A 22,738-nucleotide genomic window follows, 5' to 3' on the forward strand; every position below is an offset into this window, starting at 1 on the left:
AAACGTTATGATGAACATTTCTGTACTAAAAAACCTAATGCAAACTGCTTTCAATAGATGCCCTAATTAATGATACCAGTAGAAAGGAAAGGTAATAAAGGAAATAGCATGTATAGAAAATTGATGTAGACACCAGAATTGCTATATTTTATTAAACAGGCTTTTGTCTTTCCCTGATGTAATTTGCTGGATGATGATATTAACAAAAAGCAATGATATATAACAACCATACAGTTCATATTCTGGCTGCTAATGGAAATTCTTCCTCAATCTGAGGTTTATTAAATTTTGCAATGGAGCAACTCCTTAACACCTTTCCCTTTTGCTGCATCTGCCGCCTCTTTCCTCCCGAATTGTGCTCAAGCCATTCCAGCTCTGCAGAACATACTTCTCTGCCTAGGATGAGATTACCCTTGCTGCTCTCCATAATCATTGAAGGGAGAGATCAACCAGACCTCCACATCCCTGCTACCCCCTGCCTCAAACATCCATACAGTGGTACCTCGGGTTACATACGCTTCAGGTTACATACACTTCAGGTTACAGACTCCGCTAACCCAGAAATAGTGCTTCAGGTTAAGACCTTTGTTTCAGGATGAGAACAGAAATCGGGCTCCGGCAGCGTGGCAGCAGCAGTAGTGATGCATGGTTTTCCCAGTAGTGATGCATGGAAGTGAGAGCTGGACCATAAAGAAGGCTGATCGCTGAAGAATTGATGCTTTTGAATTATCGCGCTGGAGGAGACTCTTGAGAGTCCCATGGACTGCAAGAAGATCAAACACATCCATTCTGAAGGAAATCAGCCCTGAGTGCTCACTGGAAGGACAGAACGTGAAGCTGAGGTTCCAATACTTTGGCCACCTCCTGAGAAGAGAAGACTCCCTGGAAAAGACCCTGATGTTGGGAAAGATGGAGGGCACAAGGAGAAGGGGACGATAGAGGACGAGATGGTTGCACAGTGTTCTCGAAGCTACAAGCATGAGTCTGACCAAACTGCGGAAGGCAGTGGAAGACAGGAGTGCCTGGCGTACTCTGGTCCATGGGGTCATGAAGAGTCGGACACGACTAAATGACTAAACAACAACAACAACAACCACCACCACTGTACTTTGGAGAAATGCATGTAAATAAAAGAAATCAAGGATCCTGGAGCTTGTGGGTGGGGAGGAGTCTTGAGAGGGATGAACACCAGGGGTGGGGTCAGTAGGTGACGAACAGCCAATTTTACCCTCCACACAGTTACAATTGCATGGAAGGAATCTCCTGAAAACTGGCCAACTATCAGTTTACAAGATACCCTAATACTGAGCTTAACTACTGAGTAACATGATCATACTCAAGCCTGAAAATGGAAAGTTCCTAGTCACATTAAGTCTCTTAGATGCAGTGTGAAACTCACTAGAGCCAACTCAGAAGAGATGCAGCCTTTCTGATCAATTGCCTTGTCTCATCTCTTGTCTGAGAAGAGAACTGGCATATCAACTCGAGTTGTGTGGTTTCCATATGTCTTACACTTTGCCGAACTTTCTAAATAAAATTCCAGTATACAATCATAAAATGAAATGCAGAGGGATTTCACCACAGAAAAACAACAACAAAACCTCAATACGATCCTAGACTCCTTTTTTGCTAAGTTGACAGGTACTAACAATTCAGAATACATACGATGAAGTGGTTTAGATCATGTTATCACAGCAATTGAGGGAGTTTTCTGTGTTTTAACAGCTCTTGTTGTTTCAGTTCTTAAATGAGAACAGCAGCAGAAAAATTCTCAGTTACATTTTTGGACTCAACAGTGTCTTGAAAACTACTACTACTAGTAGTAGTAGTGGTGCCTGCATGCCTGTTTTACCTTTTGAGTCAGAAAGCTAACAGATGCAGCATTCCCAAGAGGAATATGCAATGATGGAGGCATTCCTGTTGAATTTCTGCCTGTCATGAAGCTATTAAAGGCACAAGAGAAAAAGAGGCAAGCACACACACCAGGTAATCAGTACTGACATTTGACCCACTAGGATCATGACACTTTCCTAAGCCTCTTTGCTTTGCATCTTGGCGCACTGAACCTGCCTAGTCTTAGCAGTTCCAGAGGGTCTTTGCTTCTGCTATTGAGTCGTGTCATCAACCTGCAAACTAATGCCCCTTTTTACTCCAAAATAGTAACAGTGTGGGCAATGGGAGCTCCAGAACCACCTTCTCTCTTTGCTTAAAAACCATCCAGCTGGAGGGAACAGTGATCAGAAATGAAAGATTAATCCATTGCCAGCAGTGCATCAACTGCACCGTTGCTGTCTCTGCTAAGGAATTCACATAAGTACCTTTATAGTATATCTTCAGACAGGTAAATGTAACACTGTCCTATTTGTTAGAGGGTGATTTATTGCACTCAGACACACCCAAAGATGGTGTGGTATGGTTGCTATAAACTGATCCAGAAAGTCCCTGGTTCAAATTGAACCTTGGCTTTGAACTTGCAAGCGGCCTACAAGAAAACACACCATTATTTCCTAGCCTCACCCCCCACTGCCTCTCACAATAATACTCTACATTCAGATCTCACTCCAGATTTTTTGGTGGGTGGGTTCTTGGGCAAGATGCCTTCAGTGCTCTGCTCTGTATCTGACTCACAGCTGCCACTGTTGCCCATTGCTTTCACTCTCCTTTTCGCCCCAGAGAGACAGTGCGAGGCAAGTGGAAGATGCCATGAGCCTTTGAGGGTTGGCACTGGCTTCCTTGCAGGCCTTAGCTGATGCCCAATGATCCCCGATGCTGACCTAGCCATACTTTACAGACTGTTGTAAGAATGCTGGGTGGGTAGACTGCACTACTTATAGATGGGAGAATTACTTCTGAATGTTCCACATGTAAAAGAAACTATGTCCCTGCAAATGGGAAACTAGTACAACAGAGATTCAGGTAGGTAGCCGTGTTGTTCTGATGCAGTCGAAATAAATTAAAAAATTGTCCAGTAGCACCTTAGAGACCAACTAAGTTTGTTCTGGGTATGAGTTTTTGTGTCCCTGCACACTTCAGATACGATAGTACAACAGAGATAAATGTCTAGCCAGCCCCCTTGCCTGCTATGCTGGATTTCTGCTTGGAGGGGTTATTGTTTAACATTGAGAAATGAGATCCTTTACCTGTATTCTAAGGTGGTGCAGCTGAATCACCTCCTCCTCCTGCCAAAGCAGAGGAGATGAGTATGAGGCAGAATGGCCACTTTGGATGCAGGTTAATGCCAAATAGATGTGCACTCAGAAATAATTCCCTCTGAGTTTAATAGGACTTGTTCCTATGTAAGTGCAAGTATAAGATTGCAGCTAAGATTATCTGAACATGTTATCTGGACTGTATGATACTACCTCTACCCACTGAACTGCTGCTCTGGCTCCACTGCATTATTATTTTAAGAGCTGTCATTATTGTGACTGCATTGTATCATGATATTGGGCGAGCTGGCTTTCTGTTGTTTCCAAATAGTTCCTTTACATTAGCATGATGTGCTGGTGGAAATAACTTGGAATGCCTATGGCAGCAAACGTTAAATAAATGCACAGCATATTGTCTGCAGCATCGCACATGTCCTTGTTACAGTGGGACAACCCTTCCCTCGAACTCTACGGACCTTGATTATATGATGCACAATAGCTACAAAGCAAGCCCAAGAGGGCAGCCCTTCTTAGCCCTCCCATATACAAATGGCACAGACTGCGCCCGCCAATGATGCAACCTGCCCTTTTCTCTATCTGCACTTTTCCCTTAGATCTCGAGTATATGACAAGTGTGATTTTTTTACAAAGTGATTTTGTTCCTTGATGTTTTTTCCCCCCTTTGCGCAGAAAGAGGAAAAACAAACCCTTCATCTTTCTGTTGTGCTCAAGGGTGTTGATTGGGTCTTATCACTTCACTGTGGGGGTTTCTCCTCTTTGCAGCCCATCCAATCTGTAGGTTGACTCAAATATTTTAGCTACTTGGGAAAAGAAGGAACTAACTTTGTATTTTTTTTTATAAAAACAAAACAGCAGCAGCTACAACAGCAGCAACAGAGGGGGACGGCAGACACTCTTAATTCAGTTCCAGTTTTTATTCAAGAGTTTCAGCATCTCTCTAAGATGGCGCTGTGGTCTAAACCACTAAGCCTAGGGCTTGCTGATTGGAAGGTCAGCGGTTCGAATCCCCATGATGGGGTGAGCTGCCGTTGCTCAGTCTCTGTTCCAGCCCACCTTGAAGTTCGAAAGCGCGTCAAAGTGCAAATAGATAAATAGGTACCGCTTTGGAGGGAAGGTAAACGGCGTTTCCGTGAACTGCTCTGGTTTCGCCAGAAGCAGCTTAGTCATGCTGTCCACATGACCCAGAAGCTGTCTGCAGACAAATGCCGGCTGCCTCGGCCTATAGAGTGAGATGAGTGTGAAACCTCAGAGTCGTCCTTGACTGGACCTAACAGTCAGGGGTCCCTTTACCTTTAAACTAAGGATGGGTAAAAATATCAATTTCAGTTTCTTTGTTTCTCATTTTTCTAATCTCATGTTCAGTTCTCCAAACTTTGACATCAGCTTGCTTTTTTTAAAAAAAATGTCCTCATGAAAATTCACCAGTATTCTAGTGTGAATTTCTCCTACTATGCGTATTTTCACAAAGTAATTTCCCTAATATAATGCATCTTTGCCTGCTATTTTCACCAATATATGCATCTCAATACACACTTTACACTAGTAAACACATTTTTGTACTTGGCTGGAGAACTGTATTGCAAAATTTAGAGAAGTTTGAATTTCACGGCTGTGTATCAGTTTGCATATTGTTTTGGGAAGTTCACCTTAAAATGTAGACGGAAATAAATTTCTTCCCTGTCCCTGGTCAAAGCAGGAGTTATTGAATAGGTGTCACTTCAAACCAAAGGCTGGAATTCCAGTATTGCTGATTATCATTCTGTTACCTCTTATCTTCAAGACCCTCACCCTGGTCTTTAGAATAGCCAAAGTCAGGAAGAAAGCACTTTAAGTGATCTCATTCCTGGCAGCACTACAGACATTATACATATTCATTCTGCATGCATTAAGTCCCAGAGAACTTTGGTGCCGAGGGCAGGATTTCAGCTTTCTTAATATTCAAGATTGAACTTTCTGAAGTAGCGAAGATTGTTCAAGAAAAGAAGAGTCATAGCTTAATGGTATGTGATGGGATGATGAGCTGCTTGTGCGTAAAAGCTTAGTCCCTCAGAGTTTGCCCAGATTAGCAAAGCTCTGTCTGTAGCGGAGCCACTTAAGCATGGCTCCCTCAATCGCTGGCAGAATCCGACAGTGGGCATTTGCGGAATCTCTTCCAACATAAAAGCTCCTTAATAGAAACGCGTCTTCTGGACTCTCGGCGTGACAGTTTCCGGCAAGGTGTGGGTGTCCCTATAGGAGGTCCTGAAACCTCCTCACTGTTTTCGCTAGAAGTGTCCCAGAGCCACCCCTCCGACTCCCTTTCCCTCGGAGCTCCTTCTCCCCCCCCTGCTGGTTCCCTCCTCTGCTGTTAAGTCTCTCCTAACCTCCTTGAGCCCTTCCACCACCTGCTCTTCCGATGGCAGTTCCCTGACATCCACCTCCCCTCCAGGGCCCCCTTCACCCCCTCCCGTCCCTTCCTCCATAGGCGGTGAGGATGCAAAACCCCTGAAAGAGCCTCCCTCATCTTCCGAAGTCTCGAACACTTCCGGTTGCTGTCCCTAGCCCCCCAGTACTCCTCTTTATCAGAGTCTACTCCTTCTTCCTGCTCTGATTCCGGGAACCCTTCAAACTCCTCTTCCTCGTCGGTGGTGCCAAAATGTTCCCTCCGGAACCTCGTTACAGACTGAGGTTTCCTTGGGAACCTTTGATGAAACGTTTCTATCAAAACCTCGTCATTGACTTCCTCTGCACTTACCCAGGTGTTTTCTGACTCTGGTTCCCCTTCCCAAGCTACCAAATACTCCACCTGATTACCCTTCCACCTGGAGTCAATGATTTCCGCCACATGGTTGTTGCGCTCCCTTTCTTCTATGACTGGTCCCTGAGTGAACAACCCTTCACATCCCCCCCCGTATGGTGACAACAATGACCTGTGGAATACTGGGTGCAGTTTCATGTGGTTAGGTAACCTGAGTTTGAACGCCACCGGATTGACCTGTTGAATGACCTCAAATGGTCCCAATCGTTTGGGTCTCAATTTCTTACAACCCCCTTTGAACGGCAACCCTTGGGTCGACAGCCACACCTTGTCCCCCACCCTTATGGTTTCACCTTCCCTTCTATTCCTGTCTGCCTGCTTCTTGTATTCTTCCTTGGCCCTTTCTAGGTTAAGTTGGAGCTGACGGTGGATCGCTTCCATCTCCTCTACAAAATGTTCTGCTGCCGGGACGCTCCATCTCTCCCCTCCTTCCCCTGGAAAAGCCCTGGGATGACACCCATAGTTTGCCAAAAAGGGACTCATCCCTGTGGACATATTCTCCGCATTATTGTAGGCAAATTCCGCCAGTGCCAACTTTTCTACCCAATCATTTTCTCTGTCATTGACATAACACCTCAAGTATTGTTGGAGGATACCGTTTGCTCTTTCCGCCTGCCCGTTGGTTTCAGGGTGTCGGGCAGTCGAAAAATTGACTTCTACGTGCAGCAAGCTCATGAGCTTCCTCCAGAACCTGGACGTAAATTGTTTCCCTCGGTCGGAGACCACCCTCAAGGGGGCGCCATGCAACCTAAAAATGTGTTCTACAAACAATTTGGCTGTCTCTTCTGCCGTGACCGCATGTGAGCATGCTACAAAGTGGCACATCTTGGTTAACAGGTCTACTACCACCACGACAGCTGTTTTCCCTTTGGATTTTGGCAGATCCGTCATAAAATCTATGGATACTGCCTCCCATGGCCTTTCTGGTGTGGGTAAGGGTTCCAATAGCCCCGCTGGTGCCAACCTCTCCCCTTTTGCTCGCTGGCACCGGTCGCACCCCCTAACATATTCCCGTACGTCTTCCCTCACCTTGGGCCACCAAAACTCCCTGGTAACCAACCACATGGTTTTGTGTTGCCCGAAGTGCCCCGCTGTGGGGCTGTCGTGCAATTGTTTGAGTACCCGACCCCTCAATTCTCCTTCCGGTATGTACAGTGCCCCCTTGTAATACAACGTTCCGTTCCTTTCCTCAAACCCCCCCGTGTTCTCTCTCCACCTCCCCGGAGTCCTCTGAGTTTATCTTGGGCGTATTCATCGTTCTCGATTTCCTCTACCAGTTCTCTTTGCCCCACCAATGCCGCCCCACACACCCAGTGGTCCTCAGGGATGATATGTCTCTCCTCTGGCGCACCCTCTCCCTCTAAATACTCTGGTTTACGAGAGAGAGCGTCCGCTCTGACATTCTCCTTCCCCGGCACATAGCAAATTTCAAAATGGAATTTGGAGAACTCCTGGGCCCATCTCACTTGTCTCTGGTTCAGTACTCGGGCAGTTCTCCAGTATTCTAGATTTTTGTGGTCGGTGCGCACTTGGACCTTGTGCTGCGCTCCAATCAGCAAGTGTCGCCATCTCCGGAACGCTTCATGAATGGCGAGTAGTTCTCGGTCGTACACGGTGTAGTTCCTCTCGGATTTGTTCAACTTCCGCGAGAAGAAGGCACACGGTCTCCATTCCGACGTATCTTTTCCCGGCTGTAGAAGCACCGCCCCCACCGCTCGGTCTGATGTGTCAGTCTCCACTCTCATTGGTTGCTGTAGATCCACGTGCAAAAGTTGTTCTTCCGACGCAAACGCCTTCTTCAATCTTTCGAACGCCCGCTGCGCCTCTTCCGTCCAAACAAATTTCTTCTTGCTGCTGAGACAATCAGTGATGGGCGCCATTAAGTGGGCAAAGTTCTTGATGAACTTCCGATAGAAGTTTCCGAAGCCCAGGAACCTTTGCACGTCCTTCTTAGTTTTCGGTGTCTTCCATTCCAGTACCGCTAGAACCTTGCTGGGATCCATGGCCAATCCCTTGTCTGACAACCGGTACCCCAGGAATTCCACCTCTCTGGTATGAAACTCACACTTCTCCAGTTTCACCCACAGCTGGTTTTCTTGCATTCTGCTCAGTACCTCTCTTACATCTCGCACATGCTGCTCCTCATTCTCTGAGTACACCAGGACGTCATCTAAAAACGCTACACAGTTCTTGTAAAGCAATGGTCCCAGGACGTGATTCATGAACGATTGAAAACAGGCCGAGCCCCCCTGTAGACCGAAAGGCATAACGAGGTACTCAAAGGCCCCCAAGGGGGTGAACATAGTGGTTTTCCACTCGTCTCCCTTTCTCATACGTATCAGGTTATACGCCCCCCTTAGGTCCAGCTTGGTAAAAATTTTCCCTTTCCTCACCCGGGTCAAAATGTCATCGATTCTGGGCATGGGGAAAGCCACTGGTTCTGACACTGCATTCAGGGCCCGGAAGTCCACGACCAATCTGGGTTTATCAGTATTTTTTTTGTCCACAAAGAACACTGGGCTGCACCCCACCGCGCGTGAGTCTCTGATGAAACCTCGCTTGAGGTTCTTGTCAATGAACTCCCTTAACTCCTGCATCTCCCTGTCTGACATTGCATACAGCTTGCCCACTGGCAGTTGTGCTCCTGGGAGTAAGTTAATTTGACAATCAAAGGGTCTGTGCGGGGGCAGTTTATCTGCTTCTCTTTCGCTGAAGACGTTAACCAGGTCGGCATATTGTCGTGATACCTTCCCTTTATCTGTTACTTCCATCCCGGCTAGCGTAGCCTGGGCTCCTACCTGGGCTTCCCCTTCCTTGCAGTGTGCCATGCAATGCGCTGACCCAAAGGAAACTACCCTCTGGTGCCATCCCACTAGCGGATCATGCAGTGCCAGCCAGCTCATCCCCAAAATAATGGGCACTCCTCCCAAGGTGGCCACATTAAACGCTATCAGTTCGGTGTGTCTTGCCACCCTCATTATCATTGGGACAGTCTGTTGGTTAACTTCTCCCCCCAACAGCTCCCTCCCATCAACCGTGGTCACCTGCAACGGGTTGCTCAAAGGGATAGTCTGTATCTGGTGTTTGGCTGCAAACTCCTTACTCATAAAATTGCAGGAGCTGCCTGAGTCCAATAGCGCCTTTATCTTTAATGGGTGTCCGTTTGGCAGCTCTAGCAACACCTCTATTACAAGCGCTGGTCTTGGGGGTTCCGGCGTGGGCACATTCACTGCTCTTTGGCCTGGCTGCTGTGCCCCGATGGTGGCAGCCAGGCGTTGGCTTTTACTTGCTCCTTAATCCCCTCCTCCTCCCCTCCAACAGCTCCCGCCATCCCTTGCCATTCCTTTCTTTGCGGGCAGACTCTGGCAAAGTGACCTGGCTGTTGGCAGAGAAAACATTCCTTGGCGCTCTTTCCCTCCTTCTTCCGCCCTTCACTGGGGTTTGAAACTGTGCGCGCGCGCGCGCTGTTCCAATTTCCATCGGCTCTGCTGGCGGGGAATGCTGCTCAGGAATCTCTGGAATGCGAAAATCCCTCCAACGTTCCCCCTTCCCTTCCCGCTTCTCCAAAGCTCTCGCCTCCTGGCGTGCTCCTATGGCCAGCGCTGATTTAGTCAGCTGGTCCATAGACTCCGCCCTGGGTGCCCGGGAAAGTTCGTCCTTCACTGCCGAAGATAGTCCTTCTTCGAACAGCATTTGTATCGGTTCCGCCGACAAATCCCAGCCCAATTTATGGATCAACATGGTGAACTCAGTCCAGTACTCACGGACAGATCGGCTCCCCTGTTTGCACGCCATTAACTGTCTGCGCACCACTCCCTGCTCAATCTCGCTGGAAAACATCAAATCCATGGCGCGAAAAAACTTCGAGTCCTTTAGGGCGTCATTATTAGCTGCCATCAGGGGCCTCACCCAGTCTTTCGCCCCTCCCTTCGAGATGCCCAATCACAAACGCTACCCTCGATTCCTCATCAGGAAAGTCATCAAACTGCAGATTGAGGGCATGTTGCATCTCTGTCCTAAAAGCTTGATAGTTCCTGGGATCACCCCCAAACTTCTGCACCAATCCTGGCACCTTCCTTGTGAGTGGGGTGGCCTTTCCCTTTTCTGCATCCTGAGCCCTCCTCTCCTCGAGCCTTGCCATTTGCAGCGCTAGCTGGACCTCCAACGCCCTGTACCTTTCCTCCAGGCTTGGACCCGCTCCAGCTCCTCCTGCTACTCCAGCTCCGGTTGGGTTGCTCATGATGCCTCTCCTTGCACAAGCGGCTTTCAAAGACTGTCAGATTGCTGTGATGGGATGATGAGCTGCTTGTGCGTAAAAGCTTAGTCCCTCAGAGTTTGCCCAGATTAGCAAAGCTCTGTCTGTAGCGGAGCCCCTTAAGCATGGCTCCCTCAATCGCTGGCAGAATCTGACAGTGGGCGTTTGCGGAATCTCTTCCAACATAAAAGCTCCTTAACGGAAACGCGTCTTCTGGACTCTCAGCGTGACAGTTTCCGGCGAGGTGTGGGTGTCCCTATAGGAGGTCCTGAAACCTCCTCACTGTTTTCGCTAGAAGTGTCCCAGAGCCACCCCTCCGACTCCCTTTCCCTCGGAGCTCCTTCTCCCCCCCTGCTGGTTCTCTCCTCTGCTGTTAAGTCTCTCCTAACCTCCTTGAGCCCTTCCACCACCTGCTCTTCCGATGGCAGTTCCCTGACATGGTAGAACACCTACTTTGCATGCAGCAAGTCTCAGGTTCAATCCCCAGTATATCTAGGTAGGACTGGGAATTTTTCCTTCCTTAAACCATAGAGAGCTACTGCTATTCAATGTAGACAATACTGAGCTAGATGGACCAATATAGGATGACTTAATATAAGACAGCTTGCTAGGATCCTTTCCCTTCCCACTATTTCCTGCCTCTTTCCCTATTCCTTCATCATTATCACCATCCCCTTTATTTACAGACCACTTTCCCAAGATATGTGCAAAATGGCTCACAAGAATACTAACAAATCATCATTATACAGTGCCAATTAAATATAGTCATAAATAGATCGACAGTCATAAATAATAAACATGATTTTCAATCCTTATAAAACCATCGATGTTAAAAGGCAAGCCCTAAACGTAAGAAAAGCATTATTGGCATCTTCTGTAGCAAGAGCATTGGAAATTGCCGTCAGTCATCACCCTATCCCTCCTAGGCTTGATAGAAATGACCAGGGGCCAGATCTTGCCCGACTCACATGCTCTCTAGGTACTTTCAGCAGCAGCAGTCTTAGCCTTCGGAGCTGCATATTATAGCTGGAGTCAATCAGACCCCTAGCCTTCCAGGCTTGGTGGAAATGTATGAAAGAGAGAGCAAGGCCTTGCAGGATTCACATAACTTTCTCCTCATTTCATTCCATGCCACGTCCTACTGACTCTTGCTGTGGAGACAACCATGTAGAATATAGTTACACTTGCTGTGTGGCTGGTTCAGGTTCCACCAACACACAGTTGTTCTAACTGGTTTAAGGTCATATCCACACCACACATTGAAAGCACTATTGAGTCACTTTAATAGTCATGAGGAAACTTGGAGACTGTAGTTTGTTGCAGGTGCATCACTCACCACTGCAATTCCCTACACCCTTAAACTCTAGTTCCTGGGAGTCTCCAAAACTGGGCATAATAGTGCTCTAGATGCATGGTGGGCATGGGACTTATATATTAGGCCAGATTTTCTTTCGCTTTCCATATTGCTTCCCCCTGTTTGTCTTCTTTCCTTTCTCCTTGACAATTTTTTTCCCTCAAGGGCAATGTCTTTTCAGTTTAAAGATACCAGCAGACATGCATTGCTAGGGGTGTTGCGGGGGTGGGGGGGCCAGAGCCTCGTGACTTTTGTGTCTGGCCATGGATGTCCTACCACTCTTCCTCTTTCTCCTCCCCCTTCCCCATTTTTCAAAACTTTGCTTAAGCTGCAAAGCACACTGTCCTAGTCCTGTTGCTGAGTGACAACATGCAGGGCTCAGTAGAGCAGAAGGCCAACCAACCAAAAACAACTCTGAGGTGTACTTGCCTGGAGGCTGAGTCAGCATCCAAAGTCAGGTCCAGTCTTAGGGTCAGGCAAACAGCAATTCCAGGGGTCAGGGAATCCAATAATTATGGGGTCCAGGGTCAAGATGAGCAGGAAGCTGCAAGGTAGAGCCAGGAACTACTAGTAGTCTTTCCAGCATTTGGCTCTGCTTAAGAAGGCTGAAGCCAGCTGGTTCTCATCAGTGCCTTCTCTGTTTCCTTGAAGGCTAATCAGCTGCAGGTGGAATCACACCAGTCCCCCTTCAGGCTGCTGTTCAGCTGGTGAAGCTGACTCTTAGCCCATGACACACATGCTAGTAAGAACCCAATGGGGAGTTGCTCTTTCATTTTTGTGGCCCCTTTCCAAACCTTGATGCGTGAAGGGCTTTCCACGATTACTCAGTCTCAAAAATGCCAGGAAATTACAGCTGTAGAAATATTATTTACACTACTTCCAGCTTCACACTTATTTCAAAAGCTTGCCTGCCAGAAATCCTGCCACTGTGCACCTCAGAGATTTTTCCCTCCTCCCTATGCCTTACAAACTATTTTTCTCCTCTCCTATGACATCTTCTCTCAGTCTACATGCACATATAATTTTTAACCTTTTGGGCTCTCTCAGTTGTCCACTTCAAGGCTGAGGCCTGGACTGTATTTGCAAGTCCCTTTCACCTTCTCCTTGTCCATTTCAGTACCTCACACAGACACACTTGAGCTGTCATTTACGAACCAACCCTCTTTGCCCAACTATAAATGTCGTTACCATTTATTTTCTTTATTATTTTATTATTTATATCCCACCCTTCTGCCCAAAGGAGTGCAGTTATGAAACCACACAATTACTAAAAATTGGCTTAGGAAAGGAGATGAAATGATTATGAGGGGAGAGAGGATCATCTTATAGACCGACAAATTTCAAATCTGGAAGTCATTCTTCCTACTTTAAACTATGGCTGTTTCTCTTGCTATACATGTCTTCAAAACATTTGAATATACAGAAAGCAAAGGGGAAAGAACTCATTTTTTTGAAGCAAATCATGAAGGCATCAGATATAGACATTGAAACGTTGTCTTGCTCCAGCCTTGAATCTTTGTGGGTCTAATGAGTTTTTGCCCCTTAAAAGTCAAAACGGTACTTGAAAACAACTGATGACTACTTAACGTGTTTTGACTCCCTTCCACCTTTGAAGGAACACTGAAGGTGGGTCTCGCTGTCAAACACAATTCCTGCTTAGCAAATGCACAAGCAGCCTGCAGGAAGTTGCGTCCTCATGGAGTGCCCTCGCAAACTTCAAGCACATGTGGTTTATTTGTCAGGAACACATGTATATTTCCCCGCTTTCTTTATTCCTCAACTCTCTCTTTTGTTTTGTTTTTGGAAGTTGGATGTCAGCCACATGGCAAGGTTATTCTGTTAGACAAGCTGGCAAATGCCAATGACAGGATTATAATTAAGTGCCAGGACATGGAGCCAACACAATTACTGTGCTGTTATTACGCTGTATGATGTGCTAAAGAAGCTCATAAAAATGCTGTAAAGAATATAAATCAAGGGGCATGTATACAATCAGAGAAGGAAAAAAGCCTTTCTCTCATTTAGAGCTGACACCCAAGAAAGAAGAGATAACTTTAATGAAAGATATGCTTTTTTTTTCATTGAGAGACCTTCCAGTCTCTGGGCACACTAGTTACATTTCATCTGTCACATCGCAAAATTCAAGAAATGCGAGCGCAGTTTCATAGCTTGCATTTCCTCAGCTTCTTTTTCACATGCCCGTTTCTCATGTTAGCTTAGCTCCAAAAGAGGAACATAGAAGCAACCTTGTACCAAGACAGACCAATGACCAATCTAACTCTTTATGGTCTACACCAGGGTTTCAAAAACTAGGGTTTCCAGCTGTTTTTGGACTACAACTTCCATCATCCCTAGCTAGCAAGATGGTGATATCAGGGATGATAACCATAGTCCATAAACATCTGGAGACCCAAGTTTGTGAAACCCTGGTTCATACTAACTGACAGCAGCATTCTGGGATTTCAGATGGGGATCTTTCCCAGTCTTACCTGGAGATACCAAAGACTGACCGAGGGACCTTTTGAATGCAGACCATGAGCTCCACCACTGAGCTACAGCTAGGAATGTAAGAAGGCATCACTTTCCATTCTGCCCTGTATTCATCACATGCAACACTGTTTCCATTCGGCTGCAGATTGCCTTCCACCAAAAATGATGTTATTTGTACTGCTGTCCATTGTGGCAACATTTTGTAACTTACGTAATTAATTACATAAATTACATTGTTGTTGGGTGCCTTTATCTAGGCCCCAGATATCGGAAAGACTGCCTCTTCCCCTGCAGACACTCTTGGGTGTTAATGTCAACAGAGGAGGCCCTCTTGGTAGTTCTACCACCTGTAGAAACTTGAGTGGTGGTGGTCCAGGAAGGGACACTCTCTGTGGCAGCCCCTAAGTAGTAGCGCTACCTCTCCACAGAAGTAGCTCTTCCACCTTCACTCTACAGTTTTCATCAAATGCTGAAGGCCCTTTAACCTGGTTGTTGTTGACACCTGAGATGCATATTTTTAACAGCCCCACTTTTCTTGTGATTGTGATACATTTTACATTGCTTTTAATGTTGTATTTTAAATGGTTGTGACCTGTCCTGGGTGAAGGGCAGGCAAATGATGATGATGTTAGCCATTGTGAGAATAGAATGGTGGATTAAATAGTCCATTGGTCTGATCCATCAAAGTTCATCTTAAGTTCTTATGTACTTAAACCTCTCAAGATGGCATAGGGTTGCCTTCAACTAAATTTTAGGTGCATTCACTTCAGTGGGTCAATTTTGAATAAAAGTTAGTTGAATACAACCCCAGGTATCTTCTTCTGCTTTGCACAGGTTCTCTGAATAGAAGTGCCGCTTGGCAAAACACTCATAGAACTGATACTAATATCCAAGGTCATCTGCAGACCCAAGGCGCTGTTCTGAAATATGCCTTACATAAAATTTTGTTTAATAATGCATGTTTACCTGTGCTATTTTCATTCTTGCTTATTCTCCAGATAAATGCTGAACCTGAAGCTCTTTCTTGTCAACATTTTCCTCAAGGCAACAAATTTTGGTACTTAATTTGAAAGGAAGGTTAGCTGAGCTCTTACTCTGCTTAGCAGAAGTTTCCGTTAAACCCAGAGTGGGTAATGGGTAACTTTGGACTGAATACCTCCATTTGGTAGACTACATCTTAATACAGACTATTAAGACAATATTGTAACAACGGAATTCAAATTCAGTTGCCAGACTCATGAAAACGTGTTGTAATGCTGAAGGAGAGCTGAAGGCCCCAGGATGTTTCATCTTTGAAATTTGGGCTTGTGCATATGGAAAACAAACAGGCTGTACAAACAGATAATCATCATAGGGGGCTCTATCCAATGCTGTCACTCTGCTGGTGCAAGAGATTTCCATGTGGAACCTCCTTTTCCTTTTCTGTCCCCTCCAGTCCTTTTGTGCCCTCAAAATTCACTTCAGTAGGTCAATTCTGAGCTCTGGAGGACTGGGGTGTGGGTGTTCCAGAACAGATTTGGGGAGCATGGAGATGAAAGAGAGGAAACAGAAGTCCTGTTGCACCTGCAGAACCCAGTCACACAGCACTGGATACAACAAAGTATCTAAGATTAACAAATATATTCAAATCAAATCAAAAGAAAATCTTCGAACATAAATCATTCCCTACACTCATTTTTTTGATTATTTTTTCTCCTTTTCCTGGCTTTGGCTGGGGGGGAAGTCATAAATAACGTTCCTGTCAAGATTCAAGAAGTGTCCACTATCTGCACTTTCTGGAAACAATTCCAAGACATTTTAGTTCCACCTGGATAAATGGGTTTTTGCCATGAGTGTCTGTTCTGTATTATTTTTGTTTTGTTTTAAATGTATCTGCCCTTTTTGGGTTTGGTGGTCTCAAAATGGCATACACAAATGGATTTCCCTGCCCCTCACTATTCTAAACAACCCTATAAGAAAGATAAGGCCAGGAGTGTGTGCCGAAAGGGTCCACCATGTGCAGCTCTTATTACCCATGCAGTGCCTTGGTTGCATGCAACTCAGGATCAAGGTACCGGTAATTATATGAAATAATACCAAGTTTTAATGTATGTTATCTTCTGCATAGATGCCACTAACTTTGTGTTGCTTTTATCGTGTTTGTAGGTGACACTGATTCTGGTATTAAAGTTATGTTATGTTGTTTAGTTAATTTTGTTGGGAGCCAATTGGAGAACTCCAATTTGAGAACTCCAAAAAGCAGAAGAGAAATGTTATACAAAATTAAGAAATGTAGTAACCTTAGGTTTTATGTGTAAAAATATAACAATGTCTCTGCTGCCACTAAGAAGGAGGGGAGGTTGAACCTGACTGTCCTATAAAGGTAGGTAAAGGACCCCTTGATGGTTAATTCCATTCGAATTCCGCTATGGAGTGTGGCGCTCATCTCCGCTTTCAAGCCAAGGAAGCAGGCGCTAGTCCACAGACAGCTTTCCAGGTCATGTGGCCAGCATGACTAAACCAATTCTGGCACATGGAGCACCGTGACAAATGCCAGAGCGCATGGAAACACTGTTTACCTTCCAGCCACAGTGGTACCTATTTATCTGCTCATGCTGGTATGCTTTCAAACTGCTAGGTTGGCAGGAGCTGGGATAAAGCAATGGGAGCTCACTGTGTTGTGCTGATTCGAACAGCCAACCTTACGGTTGGCAAGCCCAAGAGGCTTGATGGTTTCGACCACAGTGCCACCTGCATCCTCTAACCCACCTATAAGGCAATGGTAGCAATAGGTTGCTTGGCTTTCTTGACTTTTGTCCATACTATCCTCAACTCACATGATTGCTCCAAGGGACAGTGGAAGTGCAAATCTGATCTCCAAATCCATGGAATTGCCAAGTTCAATTTTGTTCCACCATCTATACTCAAATGCCTTCATGCTATTCACTTGCTTATGCTAGTGAATATATTATTTTAAAATTTCTATATATTGCTTATACAAGTGTATATATTCTATTTTTACAAAAATTAGAAAATTTCAGCACGTGCAATTTTCTTGGAAATATTGCACCTATTGAATTTCTTTTATGCCTCTTTTAAAGGCAGAGAATCTCTGTCAGGAAACAAGGGCAGATATCAAAACTGGGTACTCTTTATGGATAAGTCGCTGGGTAACTTTATGGATACTTGGGGCCCTTCAAAACATTTATAAATAGGCAGTGGTACCAGATGCCCAGAAGTCTTTTTAGAAAGATGTGTTGCCATGGAACTTGTAGCCTTCATTGTCATCTGACACATTTAACTATTAATATGACTGGTGCTGTGTACAAAGGGTATACAATGTGTTTTGTTGTATTCTGGTTTTTTTATTGAAAATACAGAAATAATACAATTTAAAAACCCACACATTTCTAAATTTATTTTCTCTCAAAATATGATTTGAAGAGCATAGTTCAGCATGTTTTTGGAGGCGAGAACTCTGTTGGAATGTCCAAGAAGTGTGAAAGCCAATATATAATTAAGTTCCAATTTGCACAGTAGTCCAGAGGATGAAAACCAAGCTGCTTCACACTGGAATCTGCAAAGATCAAATTCCTGAAGCAATGAAGCATCCCTACTGTGGATGCATTTTCCCTTTGTAATAATGGGATATTCAGGGGCTAGTGTTAAATCTGCCCTGCAATGACATGGCCTTTTCTTTAAACACATTCTAATCACATGTAGACCAGGCAAAGGCAAAAGCCTGTAGAGCTACCTAGCTTTGATTCTTTTAAATCTGCCCTTGCACTTTCATAAGAAAAGACGACAACGTGGCTTGACATTTCAATCAACTCACCCCTCCCTCTCTTCCCCATTTTACAACTTAATGAGGAGCCTGACCTGCAGCTACAAAGGATCTTGCTCATCGCACCTGGAGGCACCACCATCCATTCAGACCAAGCTTCTGTACACGCCACCAGGCTGTGGAACAAACACAGAGCATGTCCTTGGAGTCAAGAGACAATTTGGAGGAATTCAGATTCTCAGTCAGAACTTCTCGCAACAGCATCTCACAAATCACGACAAAGTTCTTGGAGCCTCCCCAAAGCATACAAAAGCAACGAGAAGATTAAGCTGGTGATAGATGTGGAAGAGCAGTGGAGGTTTGCAGGATGATGATGACAATTTTTTATTATTATTATTCTCTGGGATGAAATATGAGATATCAATTCAATCAATCAATAATCATTATTCCATATTTTCCCCAAGGAGCTCAAGGTGCCGCACATGGTTTTTCCTCTCATGCACCTTATTATCCTCAAAGCAACCTGTGAGGTAGGTTAGGATGGGAGACAGCAACTGCTCCAAAGTTACTCAGTGAGCTTCAGGGCTGCATGGGGCCACAAATATACTGGTGTTCCACTGGACACCACCATCAAACCCTAGAAATGGCCAGCCATCCCATGAAGCAGTGCTGTTCATGTAGCTTCTGTTCAGGTCCACTCTGTTTAAATAAGGCCCAAAGAGGTCAATATCTGAACTCTCTGAGCTGCTGACTTATTAGAATTGGGTGCTCTCATTTGCTAGTGAATGCTAGGCAAGAAGAAGAAACATTCCTGAAATGAAGGACATGAGACAGGAGTTGATCGTGCAGGTGAGCTGTGCATAAGCAATCTGCCAGCTAGCTAAGTTGAGGCTCTTTTTATTAGCACAATATGCAAAACCAGTCAGATACATTTTGGACTGTGCCCTTTACACATCTTCCAGTCATGAGATCGTGGGGTGGTACAAAGTTATTTTGGCACCTATTTCCACCACGTCACTTTCCCCTTGAACAATGTTTAATTGAAAGAGACAAAGGTCACAGACAGGTCACGGCAGACTACTAAGAGAGCAAAGGTTAAATAGAGGGCATGATGTTCAGACAGCTGTGGCTCGCCTGCTGGTAGAAGTGTGCTCCACACCCGACGGACATTCCTTCACATTCCAACTTTTTAAATGAAAAATGAGCTAACACCCCCTGCTAATAAAGGGTGAGTGAATTATGTAGATGGTTCTGCACAATCATTTTGATGTGAATTAACAGAAATAACGATATCCCATTTATTCTATCTGCATTTCCTCCCCCAACCTAAGCCATCTCCTTTGTGTTGATTTTCAGATTGCAAGTCCTTTGGGGGCAGATACCTTTTGGGGGGGTTATTATTTTGCACTTTGTAAAGCAGCATGCATGCATATTGGCAGGATGGTGCTATGTAAACAACAGCCTCCTTGTCCTTTGCTGGAAATGTAGGGCATTCTCAGTGCCAAGGTGTTTGTATGCATGCTGCCACTTGAAACCTACATGAGTAAAGCCAGTCCAAGCTATATTCAGTGGAGGCGAGTTGGGGTGGGAGTGGGTGGAATGGGGTCATAATAAGCAGCTTGGCACAGGTTGGCATAGCTGGTAGAAAGGGCCCTGAGTCACCGAGGCCACAGATGCTTTCAGTAACAATGTTGGACCCAAGACTGCCCCAGGCAAGGGGAGAGGAACCCCATCCAGCGCTTGTTGCATTCCTTGAATCTGGAAAGAGGAAGCTCTTACAAACAGTGTCTCTGTCTTATCCAGATTGAGAGACAACAGTTTCTTTCTTCCTGATTTAAGTCTGTTGTAAGAATTGTCAGCATAACATTCAGATCATGCTTGGGCTGATAGTACAGCCTCATGGTTATTTGCGGCTCTGCTTTGTTTTTGAAAACAAAGTAGAAAAGAAAGTACAGGCATGAAAGTGGGAGAAGATCAATGAGTTTGATTCAAGCATGTTATTCAGCCTAGAAAGTTTTCATCTACCGGGAGAAGGAAAAAATAATAATCCCCAGAAGAGTGGCACTAGGTTGGTGTACACAGCAATCACATCAAGTGACCTTGTTCCCAGCCTGTCAGTCTCACCCTGGAAAAACATTAACCATGAAAGACAAGAGACCTTGTAAAGAATTATACAATCTGAGGGGCAGCGTCTACCTTGGAAATGTTCAAGGAGATTTCCCCCTCTTCACATCTCCTGACACCAGCTGAGTCACAAAACATCTTTGCATTCTCTTAATTTCTGGTGTCTAATATCGTCTGAAATAATGGCGAGAAAAGCATTGCCATTGGGAATCAGTCTGCCTTTGTCTGCCAAAAACACTCAAGGTCCTGAACGTCCAGGAATATATTCCTGGTCTAATATACAGTTGGAACATAGTTATTACATATTTTTTGCCCGTCTTTGGACTCCTTGACTCAAAACATGTACCAACATGCATGTTTTGCATTAGAAGACAAGCAAAATGCACATGTTAAGGTAAAATACATGCACAAATGCATGCTTTGTGAATAAAATGTACACATACATTTAAAAAAAAGAAGTTGTGGAAACAGGATGGAATGGATGAATTAACGCATGCAAAACTGACCAGAAGTAAACTGATCCACACCCACCCCTAGGGCTTTTTCACACATTACAATGTGGCAAATATGGGCTTGCTCTTGGTTAGCCATTTGTTCCCAAGCTCAGCTCATAGTGCTGGTGTTACTCTTTAATGGACATTATAGGAAGATGACCGCATTATGAAAGGATGTTATAAATGGGCTGTACCATATGGAGTTTTTACTTTTGACTTAACATTTGTTTCTACCATTCCAAAATCAGCCACCAGTTAATGTAGCACTTTCCTGCAATTTCCTCAGCCATATCTCACTTGTCTCTGCCAATACGCATATCATCCTGCTTAGAAAGATCGCTGAACAACAAAACGTAATAAAGCCTTAAAATACGGATACAGTTTGATTTACAGTTGACAATGATGCTGATGTCCCCAAATTCGAACATATGGCAAGTTAATCTAACATTGGTTAAAGGCTAGGCAGTCATTGGCACCACAAGTAGCTGTGACTAACGTGCATTCAGCAGGTCTGTCATTTGGGACAGGGAATGCTTTAACAAAGGTATCTTCCATGGGATCTTCCATCTACAAAAGCACATCCTTTGGAAGAGTGAGTCCATGGGTATCCTGAAAGATATAAATCAGCAAGATGTTTCAAATGAATATAGGCAACTAAGTCACGTATCTGGGTACGCTTGTTGAAATAAAAAAAATGTTTTCAGCAAGTGTCTCAAGCAATATAGTGAAAGCACCTGCCTAATGCCAATAGGCAAAGAATTCTAGTACACAAGTTGCTGGCATCTGTCCTGAGAGACAACGGAGTTTGCCTCCAAGGGTGAAGTCAAACCACTGGAGAATCACAGCGCCTGAGGGCTACAGAGACCTTTTAACTGCTGCCTCCCACATTGTTTTTGCTGTAATAGCAGCACCAAAGTGATCTGGGGTGCAAGGCTGGGCAGTGTGTATGGATGGAGGTCCTGGACTGCCCAGACGACAAGACGCCCACCTCTTGGCCTTGCTGATGTGGCCTGAAGGAAAGCAGGGCAATGCATTTGGTACCAGCTTGACTGCAGAGGTTGCCAGAAGGAGACATACAAGGCACCATCCAACTGAGTTTTCATGAGAGTTTAAAATAACTCCACCCAGATTAACCTGAAAATGGGATGGAATGGATTTATGGGTGAACACAAGCAAAAATGGCACAGGGTCGGTATAGACTTTGCTCATCCATTTCCTACTAAAAATATCAAGAACCTCTGCTGGGCATATTGGGAAATCTGGGATTGTGTTCTTTGAATGCATCAAATTGTATAACTCTTACCTTATTCATCCTCACAACAATGTTATTAGGGGGATCATTGTGACTCCTCAATCTAATTTTACTTACTATGCTCGCTCATCACTCTCCTCTCTCTCCAAAATGTGTAGACATTTCTGTGGATGAAATCAGATTGTTTTATATTGGCACATATATCTTGGCATATTTTATGAATTGGCATATATTTTATACCAATATTAGCACTGAACCAAAACCACTCAGTTTCAGTGAACATCTTCAACAGTGACAAAAATAACCCTTACTTTTGGGACAATTTTGCATGCCATGTAACAGTGTTTGCAATTCAGCTCATTTGTTCTAAATGACATCATCATAGCCAGATCTGATTGGCTACATAATAGCCAATTCATCTATTCATTGTGTGATGCCTTACTGGATAGGATCAACTACTGTGACTCATCTAGGCAGGAGGGTACACAATGTTTGGTGGGGGAAATGGTGACAGCCAGACACAATGTTGGGTGGGGAAGATGGTGACAGCCAGAGCAGCTGGGGAAAATCAATGGGTTGTGCGCAGTGTAGTGCTGAGTCAAAATCTCAAGGTTAGAATCCCACTCAGACCTGCCTGGAGGGAGGCAATCTTCAGCAATTCCTCCTGCCTGCTACAGCTGCCCTGAATCTGTGCTGTAAGATCTCCCATTGTATTTCACCCAGTACTGCTAGTAGTCCTATTACTACTAGTCATGCTAGTAGTAGAAGTTGGCCATTTAGTGTTGCTGGTCCCATGCAGAGATTTAACAGCTGCCCTCTCTTTTGACTTCCAGGTTGTTGTTGTTGTTGTTTAGTCGTTTAGTCGTGTCCGACTCTTCGTGACCCCATGGACCAGAGAACGCCAGGCACCTCTGTCCTCCACTGCCTCCCGCAGTTTGGTCAAACTCATGCTGGTAACCTCGAAAACACTATCCAACCATCTCGTCCTCTGCCGTCCCCTTCTCCTTGTGCCCTCCATCTTTCCCAACATCAGGGTCTT

General features: G+C 45.0%; 1 long non-coding RNA gene across 1 annotated transcript in view; it reads left to right on the forward strand.

The window, feature by feature from the left end:
• The window catches only part of LOC310847992, a 52,424-nt gene extending 36,696 nt beyond the window's left edge, over nucleotides 1-15,728 (forward strand). Inside the window, exon 4 of the long non-coding RNA XR_014566096.1 lies at nucleotides 15,065-15,728. This is a non-coding gene — a long non-coding RNA (uncharacterized lncRNA). The remainder of the gene's footprint in view (nucleotides 1-15,064) is intronic.
• The last annotated feature ends 7,010 nt before the right edge of the window (nucleotides 15,729-22,738 follow it).

This window comes from Podarcis gaigeae, assembly GCF_964106915.1.
Source record: "Podarcis gaigeae genome assembly, chromosome: 6".
NCBI lineage: Eukaryota > Metazoa > Chordata > Lepidosauria > Squamata > Lacertidae > Podarcis > Podarcis gaigeae.